Consider the following 11,012-nt stretch of genomic DNA (forward strand, 5'->3'; position numbering starts at 1 on the left):
CGTTCAATTGAATTTCATTATTCAGTATTACTCTCGGGAAAGGTAATCACACTTAGTCCCATCTAATTGTTTGTGTATATTATTAGTTGTAATCACACGTGCCAAAAAAATTCGGATTATTTGTGGGAATTAATTATTATGCGTAATCACGCTCATTCATTATGTTGGATTTGTATGAAGGATATACAACGTATGTTTTATTAGTGATTATTAATTATGGTTTTGATATTGTATGACATATATTTTGATGATATTGATTTTAAATGTGCGTATATTGTGATGTTTTGAGTAGGATGATATTGCTTTTAAAGTATATATAATAAGTGTTATGATATTGGTTAATTGCGTGAATTGGTGTGTAGTTGGTCCCAAATTGCTTTGGGTTAATTATTAGTGATCTTTAATTATGTTAATAAGGATATTTGATCGTTTATGAGAATTATTATCATAGATACTATTAATGGTTAGTATAGATATCCAATACTTTGGAGTTTGGAGATTCTAGCGTAATTATCGTTTCGGTGTAGCTTCATGTGTACTAGTGTATTAAGGTTAGAAGAGTCGATTGTCGCATATTTGGTTGATAATGATTAGTAGTATGATTTATTTTCAAGAGCTTAGAATATTATACACAGCAAGGTTGTTGCAAATTATAATTTTTGGGGCCGTGTCATATTAATTGAGAAGTGCATATATTATATACCCAAAGTGGGTACTGATCAGATCATGAGAAAAGGTTAAGAATAGTTATATATTTTTGGTTTGAGACTCGGCGTTATAGACCTTAGTCCTTGGCATGTTGGTAAGGAGATGATAACCAATAGTAGAAGAGCAAGTTACAATCTTTATTTTTCTTAATATCTCCAAAAGTAGGATTTGGTCCAAAAGTGGCCTTAACTCAGAGAGTCTTTCTAGTAGCTATTGAGAGTTTCAAGTTTTTATACTTGTTGGTTTATTATTCGAATTACCCATGTCCAAGGCTAGGTATAGAACAAAGAGCAAATATAGCACCTATTGGTTTGAGTACGTTTAGTAGAGGAAAAGATCATATCATTATATTTGAGGTTCATATGAAGAGGAGATTTATAGTTTCCATAGAGTATGAAGTTAGTTTTATCTTTGGGATCATACTTGAAATGTAGTTTCATACTACATTGTTTACATGAGCCTTTATTATTCTATATTAGTATGTTTCTGTTTGTCACAGGTGATTACTCAGCTTTTTGCTGACGTGTGTGTTTATTTGCTATGTGTGTTTGCGGCCATGTCTTTTTCTTATGGTGGCCCTGCGACGATCCTTTTGGAATTTGTCCTCTATGGTGAGCAGTCAAGATGACTGGAGCAGATTGATCGTGAAGGATTGCAGTTAGAAGTTAAAGGAGCTCAAAGTGTTACCGTTAGTCTTTTATAACAGTTACGTAGTTGTAAATATGTGAAATATGTGAGGGTTGCTAGGTCGTCGCCCAGAAGCGGCGCGCCACCCCTACACCTGGGGGTGGTGTCAAATATGCAAGGGTGCGCTACACTTCCTAGGCCCGGGTGTAGTGGAAAATATGCAAGGGTTGCTAGGATGTCGCCCGGAAGCGGCGCGCCACCCGATGGTGGTGTTAACTATCCAAGGTTTCATGGTAAGGGCAGGGGTAAGGGTAAGGGTAAGGGTAAGGGTAAGGGTAAGGGTAGTAGGATGCGATTTGGGACCTTGAACATTGGCTCTTTGACAGGGAGATTAGTCGAACTAGTAGAGGTTATGAGAAGGAGGAGAATTAACATATTATGTTTGCAGGAGACTAAGTGGGTTGAAAACAAGGCAAGAGAAATAACTCCATGGGGTTATAAGCTTTGGTATTCGGGAAAAACTAGGGGTAGGAATGGGGTAGGTATCCTTATTGACAGAGATTATATTGATGATGTAGTGGACGTGTCCCGAAAGAGTGATCGAATTATGAGTATTAAGCTTGTGATAGGGGATGAGGTTGTAACTATTGTGAGTGCCTATGCACCACAAGCAGGACTAGATGCGTCAACTAGACAAGAATTTTGGGAGGATTTAGAAGAAGTGGTGCAACGTGTCCCTAGAAGTGAGAAACTCATCATTGGTGGGGATCTCAACGGACATGTAGGCTCGAGTCGCGATGGATTTGAAAGCATTCATGGTGGTTTTGGGTATGGGGAGCGGAATGAATCGGGAAATGCTATTTTGGATTTTTCATTGGCATATGACTTGGGTATAATGAACACTTGGTTTGAGAAAAGAGAATCTCACCTAGTAACCTATAGGAGTAGAGATAATGCGAGTCAGATTGACTTCTTTTTAGTAAGGAATGCTTTGAGACAGTGCTACACCAATTGTAAGGTGATTCTGGGTGAGAGTACAGCAACCCAACATAGACTTGTGGTACTTGATTTTCGAGGTAGAAGTTATATAAGAAAGAGAAGACCACTAGTGGGGCCTAGGATCAAGTGGTGGAAACTTCAAGGGGAGCAACAACTAAAATTCGTGGAAAAGGTGGCAAGTGAAGGTATTTGGGTCGGGGATATGGATTTGGATATAGACTCATTATGGACAAGAATGGAGCACACACTAGTAGAAAAACGCTTATTTGCATCCCCGCATTTGCCACGCCATTCTGAACATGTGACGCAAATGACAAATTTTAGAATAAAATTTAGTCATTTGCGTCGCAACTTTGTTAAACTGCGAGGCAAATGACTCTAAGATGCCCCCCAGAGTCATTTGCGTCGCAGATTAACAAAGCTGCGAGGCAAATAACTCAATCAAGTGCGTCGCACATTTGTTAATCTGCGACGCAAATGACTCTGGGGGCATCCCAAAGTCATTTGCCTCGCAGATTAACAAATGTGCGACGCAGTGCCTGCCATATTCCTCCAACATTATTTCAGATATGATAGAACCCTACATTAATTTCGCCGCTCAGCTCCTCACTTTCTCTCTCATCCTCTTCCTAGAAACTCCATTTTCAACGGCGACTTCACCTGAAATCTCCTCTAACCAACCTATCTTCATCTCGATCTCGAAATATAAAACCAAAAAACCCCAAAAGAGATAGTGCGGGATTGAAAAAACAAAACCCAGCACCAGAAAACCCCCAAATCAATTGGGCGGTGACGCAAAACCCAGCCAATCAACCCTTGCAGCGCCGGCGTAATCGCTTATACCCTCACCGTCGACCACCGGCCTACTCTTTCATCTCTGTTCGTCAGCGGCCCTAGCACCCCAGCCAGCCACCAGCACGAAGCAAGGTAACTACGAAGCATCCCCGCAACACTTGCGCGATCCCGCGCGCTTTCCTGGCTTGTGCAGCCTTGCTCGACAACCCAGAACCTCTCGCCCTCCCTCGCATCCTCTTAGAAGATGGGCACAACGTAATTTCTTCATCTTTTAATTAGATTAATCTGATTGATTTATTTCATGTAATTACTCATGCATTTTCGTAATTTGGTTCCTCTGAACTTCTGATTTTTGTGCAATTGGATTCAAAGGAGAAAAGGGGGGTAATTGAATTCAATTTGATTTTTGCGCTTCTGTAATTTTTGCTGCAGGTGTTTGCATTTGTTGCAGCTGAGTATGAAACCCATAAACATGTACTGAATCAGGTAATTAGCCATTGCTATCTTGTGATTAGTAACTATAATTTTTCTTTTTGGATCTTAAACCAGAATAAGTTTCTTCTGAAAGAAATTGTACCAAGCAGCTGAAGTCAAAAAAAATTGTTGTTGAATTGTTTATGATATGCATAGATTTAATATTTCTATACTTTGAAGTTCATTATTTATATTCTTTGTGAACTATTAATGTTCTGGAAGCGTTTATGTATGACCTGCTTGCCTTAGGAGAGCTGTTTAGGACATCCGATTTTTCAGATGTGAGTTTCTTCGTAGGATAAATCACTTCGTCCACAACCCAACCCACCCACCCAAAGAGTTCCCTAACTTATGAGGTTGAGTTTGTTGGTAATTACATCCGTGTCTCGAGTGATAAGTCCCAAAATGGATTGATTGTAACATTAAAAGATAAGAACCGTGAATATCTACATGGGGGTGATCAAGACACTTAACCGTGAATTATTGTCTGTTTAGCTGCAAGGCAGCAGCTTTTAACAAATTAGTGAAAGCTAGGCAATCAGTTGTCCTGTTGATCCGCCTCCTTAGAATATTTCAGATGCTCTTAAGTCTTAAGATTACGGAGTACTCCTTATTGTTACTTGTTCATTTTATCAGCTACGCATTCTGTACTGCATGTCTGCATATGCCTACACTGAAAATAGTTGGAGACCCTTGATCCAATACGAATTGAGTAGGTCTTCTTGTGCAGGTTAATGCTGCAGGTGCAGGTGCTATAGTTGGAGCTGCTATTGCTGTTGGGACTCGTAGCAAGAAGGAGATTGCTGGGATGGCTGCTCTTCTTTCCATTCTAGGAGCTGCAGCTGATTATTCCAGGACTGAGCTGCAGCTGCTCTTCTTTTTGTCTTTTATTTTCAGTTTTCCCATATGGTTACATGATTGCTTTCTTGTTGAAGTGATTAATTTTTTATTCTAGGTTCTTGCCTAGATCAGTTATTCTGTTAACACTTAACACTAGAGTATGAGTCAAGGTGATTATACAGTTATGCTTGTATCGAATGAGTTAAGACAGCCATATGTGGCGGTTTGCCTGTTCCCCAAAAGAATATATTGTGTCTGTTACAAGTGTTTGGTGCTACTTTCAGCCACTTGGAAGCCTTTTCCATCTCTAAAACGTACTGGTGTGTCGTATTCAGAACTCACATTTTTGCTCTGTTGCTCGTTGCCTTGCTGAACTCACTATATAATAGGTTTCATTTTAATATATATATATATATATATATATATATATATATATATATATATATATATATATATATATATATATATATATATATATATATATATATATATATATATATATATATATATATATATATATATATATATATATGTGTATGTATATATTAAAATGAAACCTATTTTTTTTACAAAATTCAAAGTCATTTGCGTCGCACATTAGCTTAATGTGCGACGCAAATGACTTATTTTTTTTGGCACCAAAAGGTCATTTGCCACGCACATTAAGCTAATGTGCGTGGCAAATGACTTTTCAGCATGGTGCTGAAAAGTCATTTGCCACGCACATTAGCTTAATGTGCGTGGCAAATGAGAGTTATTTGCGTCGCACTTTTGTGCGACGCAAATGACTTTTAGTCATTTGCGTCGCGACCTTTTGCGTCGCGCAATGTGCGACGCAAATGACCTTAAACGTGCGATGCAAATGAGTCATTTTCCACTAGTGACACCGTAGAGGGAGTGGCGAAAGAGGTCCTAGGGGAATCTAAAGGAATCATGCCACCAAGTATGGACACATCTTGGTGGAACGAAGTTGTGCAACAAGCTATAAAGAGCAAACGAGAATGCTATAAAGAGTCGGAAAAATGTAGAAGTGATGAGAACTACAAGAAGTACAAGAAGGCTAAAAGGGAAGCAAAGAAGGCCATAAGAGAGGCTAGAGCAAAGGTGAATCAGGATCTTTACTCAAGATTGGATACAAAGGAAGGTGAAAAAGATATCTATAGACTTGCTCGAATGAGTGATAGAAAGACGCGAGACATCGGGAGGATTAAATGTGTGAAAGATGTTGATCAAAAAGTTTTGGTGGGAGATAAGGAAATCAAGGATAGATGGAGGTTCTACTTTGATAGCTTGTTCAACGGGGATCAAGGGCGCGATATTGGGGATACAACTATCCCTAGGGATATGGTTAACCTAGACTTTATGCGAAGAATTCAAAAGAGAGAAGTCGAAATGGCACTGAAAAAGATGGGACGCAAGAGGGCAGTGGGGCCCGATGGTATACCTATCGAAGTCTGGAGATGCTTGGGAGAGAGAGGGGTTGTATGGTTAACAACTCTTTTCAACAAGATTTGGGGAAGTAATAGGATGCCATTAGAGTGGAGGAAGAGTACTATCATCCCCTTGTACAAGAATAAGGGTGATGTCCAGGATTGTGCCAACTATCGAGGAATCAAACTAATGAGTCATACTATGAAACTTTGGGAGCGGATTATTGAGCAAAGACTGAGGAAAACTGTGAAAATTTCGGAGAACCAGTTTGGACTTATGCCTGGGAGATCGACTATGGAGGCCATTCATCTTATAAGGCAACTAATGGAGAATTATCGGGATAAAAAGAAGGACTTACATATGGTTTTCATAGATTTGGAGAAGGCATATGACAAGGTACCAAGGGAAATCCTTTGGTGGGCATTAAGTAAGAAAGAAATACCGAGGAAGTATATAGATATCATCAAGGACATGTATGAGGGAGTTAGCACGAGTGTGAGAACTAGTGTTGGTAAGACCGAAGAATTCCCCATTACGATTGGAGTGCATCAAGGTTCCGCACTTAGCCCGTTTCTTTTTGCTATAGTCATGGACGAATTGACGAGGTCAATCCAAGATGGTATTCCCTGGTGCATGATGTTTGCAGATGATATTGTGTTGATTGATGAAACAAAAGAAGGAGTGGAAAGTAAGTTGGAGTTATGGAGACAAACGTTGGAATCTCGGGGTTTTAGGCTAAGTAGAAACAAGACGGAATATATGGAGTGTAAGTTTAGTGGAGTCCAAGATAGAGAGACAGGGGAGATTACCTTAGATGGAAAAATTGTCCAAGGCTCTGAAACGTTCCGTTATTTAGGATCTATTATCCAAAGGATGGAGAATTGGATGGCGATGTGGCCCATAGAATCAAAGCAGGTTGGTTGAAGTAGAAAGGTGCCACGGGGTTCCTATGTGATTCAGGCATGCCCCAAAGATTGAAGGGAAAATTTTACCGCACGGCAATTCGACCGGCTTTGTTATACGGCACAGAATGCTGGACAGTGAAACATTGTCACGTGCACAAGATGAATGTGGCGGAGATGCGCATGTTACGTTGGATGTGTGGGCATACAAGAAAGGATCGTTTGAGGAATGAGATTATTAGGAAGAAAGTAGGGGTTGCACCGATTGAGTTTAAGATGATGGAAAATCGTTTAAGAGGGTTTGGACATGTGAGCAAAAGACCAAGTGATGCCCCGGTTAGGAGGATAGAAGGGTGGCAAAGTGATAGAATTGCAAGGGTAGGGGAAGACCTAAGAAAACTTGGAGGAAGGTGATTGAGCATGATATGAGCTTTCTTGGGATTGAGGAAAATATGGCGATGGATAGGACAGGGTGGAGGGAGAGAATATGCATTGATGACTTCAGTTGATTTATACAGTTTTCATGTTTTTGTTTCTTTCTATTTTTTTTTATTTTTTATTCTTATTTTTATTTTTATTTGATTTTTAAAATTCTTTTAATTTTTTAATTTACATGCTATTTTGAAATATAATTATTTTACTTATTCATTTATTTTAAACTTTACTTATTTTTATTATCTCTTACAACATATCTTCTATAATATATATACATTTTTCTCTTATCTTACTTTCATTAATTCCACTTTCTCTTCCTTATTTTTCTTATTACTTCTTGCTCCTTTTTTGTTTGATTGGTGACAATGACGATCTCCTACGACGATTCATGTTAGCCGACCCCAAATCATTTTGCGACTAAGGCTTTGTTGTTGTTGTTGTTGTTGTTGTTGTACGTGGTTGTAAATAGTTCACCTAGTAATTGAGTTGTAATAGTTTGAGTTTTGTAAGCCTTAGCACTTGACAATGTGGTCAAGTGTGGCGGTGATACCTCTTTAGTTATAAGCTTCCGCAATATTTTTATAAAGTCTTTTATATTTCTTATTTATTTAAAGTTAGTAAATCGGGGGTGTTACAAAATGGTATCAAGAGCCTACTCGGTCTTGGATTTACACAAGGATCTTCATATCCCAGTGTCTGGTTTGAGTTGTTTAGGATTAAAATACACTAATAAAGAGTTAAGCTTAATTAAAAGGTTTAGGTAAAGCCGTTTGATTAAAGAGAGTATCCCTCTCTATGTGTTAGTTATAAGATTATCTTTACGTGATTATGTGAGTAGTTTGAGTTCGGGGACGAACTCTTTATTTTTTTAAGGGGGATAGAATTCAATATACTAATATTGTATGGCTTGGAATTAAAAATAAAAAATTAGTGCCAAACATTTGTTTCCATTTTTTCTAAAGAGTTTGAAAGTATAATTTATTTATTTTCCCGAGTTTTAAGTTTCGTCCAGCTTCGGAATGAAACTTCTTTTAAAGAGAGTAGATTTAATACCTATATTTTTCTAATTTTAAGTTTTGGGACGAAACTTCTTTTAAGGGGGATAGATTGTAATACCCCAATATTTTATGATGTCGTAAAATATAATTTATAGCAAAATTAAGTTATAATCCTTATTATATCACTTTCAAATTTTAGGTAGTCTCTTCAAATATTTTCGGAAAATTTAAAAACCTAGTTTAGTTTTTAGTAGGACTGTTTTTAGGAGCATTATAAATACTCCTAAACCCTATTATTTTGACTTTAGCCGTTTCTTGTTAATTATTTTGCTGAACAAAGAGTTTTGACGAAAAGCAAGAAAAATTATTCATATATCCTTTGATCATCTTCATCATTATCACCAAAATCCTTTTTTGCAAAATAATACCTGGCGCATGATTACTCATGGCCATGTGTTTAATTGGTCCTTTCTAAGCCCAACCGAATTAGAGCAATCATGCGTATCGTACAACATTTCGCAGCCGTACCCGCACCGTGCTTGGTTGTTTTACTCGTTCAATTGAATTTCATTATTCAGTATTACTCTCGGGGAAGGTAATCACACTTAGTCCCATCTAATTGTTTGTGTATATTATTAGTTGTAATCACACGCGTCAAAATTTTTCGGATTATTTGTGTGAATTAATTATTATGCGTAATCACGCTCATTCATTATGTTGGATTTGTATGAAGGATATACAACGTATGTTTTATTAGTGATTATTAATTATGGTTTTGATATTGTATGGCATATATTTTGATGATATTGATTTTAAATGTGTACGTATATTGTGATGTTTTGAGTAGGATGATATTTCTTTTAAAGTATATATAATAAGTGTTGTGATATTGGTTAATTGCGTGAATTGGTGTGTAGTTGGTCCCAAATTGCTTTGGGTTAATTATTAGTGATCTTTAATTATGTTAATAAGGATATTTGATCGTTTATGAGAATTATTATCATAGATACTATTAATGGTTAGTATAGATATCCAATACTTTGGAGTTTGGAGATTCTAGCGTAATTATCGTTTCGGTGTAGCTTCATGTGTACTAGTGTATTAAGGTTAGAAGAGTCGATTGTCGCATATTTGGTTGATAATGATTAGTAGTATGATTTATTTTCAAGAGCTTAGAATATTATACACAGCAAGGTTGTTGCAAATTATGATTATTTTGGGGCCGTGTCATATTAATTGAAAAGTGCATATATTATATACCCAAAGTGGGTACTGATCAGATCATGAGAAAAGGTTAAGAATAGTTATATATTTTTGGTTTGAGACTCGGCGTTATAGACCTCAGTCCTTGGCATGTTGGTAAGGAGATGATAACCAATAGTAGAAGAGCAAGTTACAATCTTTATTTTTCTTAATATCTCCAAAAGTGGGATTTGGTCCAAAAGTGGCCTTGACTCAGAGAGTCTTTCTAGTAGCTATTGAAAGTTTCAATTTTTTATACTTGTTGGTTTATTATTCGAATTACCCATGTCCAAGGATAGGTATAGAACAAAGAGCAAATATAGCACCTATTGGTTTGAGTACGTTTAGTAGAGGAAAAGATCATATCAATATATTTGAGGTTCATATGAAGAGGAGATTTATAGTTTCCATAGAGTATGAAGTTAGTTTTATCTTTGGGATCATACTTGAAATGTAGTTTCATACTACATTGTTTACATGAGCCTTTATTATTCTATATTAGTATGTTTCTGTTTGTCACAGGTGATTACTCAGCTTTTTGCTGACGTGTGTGTTTATTTGCTATGTGTGTTTGCGGCCATGTCTTTTTCTTATGGTGGCCCTGCGACGATCCTTTTGGAATTTGTCCTCTATGGTGAGCAGTCAAGATGACCGGAGTAGATTGATCGTGAAGGATTGCAGTTAGAAGTTAAAGGAGCTCAAAGTGTTACCGTTAGTCTTTTATAACAGTTACGAAGTTGTAAATAGATCACCTAGTAATTGAGTTGTAATAGTTTGAGTTTTGTAAGCCTTAGCACTTGACAATGTGGTCAAGTGTGGCGGTGATACCTCCGATTTAGTTATAAGCTTCCGCAATATTTTTATAAAGTCTTTTATATTTCTTATTTATTTAAAGTTAGTAAATCGGGGGTGTTACAGATTGAGCATTGGCTGCTCGCATATTATCAAACTTATAGTGTAAAGTAGTCAATTGGACAGTTAATTGTTCAATAGAATTCAAATCATGCTTACCACCCCTATTAGACAGGCCTCTAGGATTCCCATATTGGGCATTGTGAATGGCTATCTCCTCAATCACCTCCATAGCTCTAGGCACCTCAAGTTGCATGAATCTCCCACTGGCAGCTGAATCTAACAGACATCTAGACTCATTACCCAGACCATTATAAAACTGCTGAATCAAGAACCAATCATCCAAACCATGGTGCGGGCACTCTCTCTGCAAGTCCTTGAATCTCTCCCAGACCTCGAACAAACTCTCATCTGCTTGTTGTGAGATACCTAATATCTGGCCCCTCAGACGAGCCGTTTTCTCAGGTGAAAAATATTTAACATAAAAAGCAAGGGCCAAGGACTCCCAATTAGTGATTTTCAAAGCCGCTCGATTCAACCCATTAATCCACAACTTGGCTTTCCCACTCAAAGAGAACGGGAAAAGTATCTCCATAGTCTGCTCCGGAGTCAATCCCTTTTGCTTGATGGTGAAACAATATTGGATGAAGGACTGTATGTGAAGATTCGGATCTTCACCTGGTTCCCCACCGTACTGGCGTCTCTCAAT

At 37.6% G+C, this 11,012-nt stretch overlaps 1 non-coding gene and 1 pseudogene across 1 annotated transcript; both read left to right on the forward strand.

Annotated features, from left to right (window-relative positions):
• Positions 1–1,507: 1,507 nt before the first annotated feature.
• LOC130463214 (uncharacterized) lies at positions 1,508–7,510 on the forward strand (annotated as a pseudogene).
• Positions 7,511–10,647: 3,137 nt separating this feature from the next.
• LOC130464550 (small nucleolar RNA R71) lies at positions 10,648–10,754 on the forward strand. Its single transcript, XR_008924948.1, has one exon. It is a non-coding gene; the product is annotated as a small nucleolar RNA R71 (small nucleolar RNA).
• Positions 10,755–11,012: the final 258 nt, after the last annotated feature.

This window comes from Spinacia oleracea, chromosome 6 (assembly GCF_020520425.1).
Source record: "Spinacia oleracea cultivar Varoflay chromosome 6, BTI_SOV_V1, whole genome shotgun sequence".
Classification (NCBI taxonomy): domain Eukaryota; kingdom Viridiplantae; phylum Streptophyta; class Magnoliopsida; order Caryophyllales; family Amaranthaceae; genus Spinacia; species Spinacia oleracea.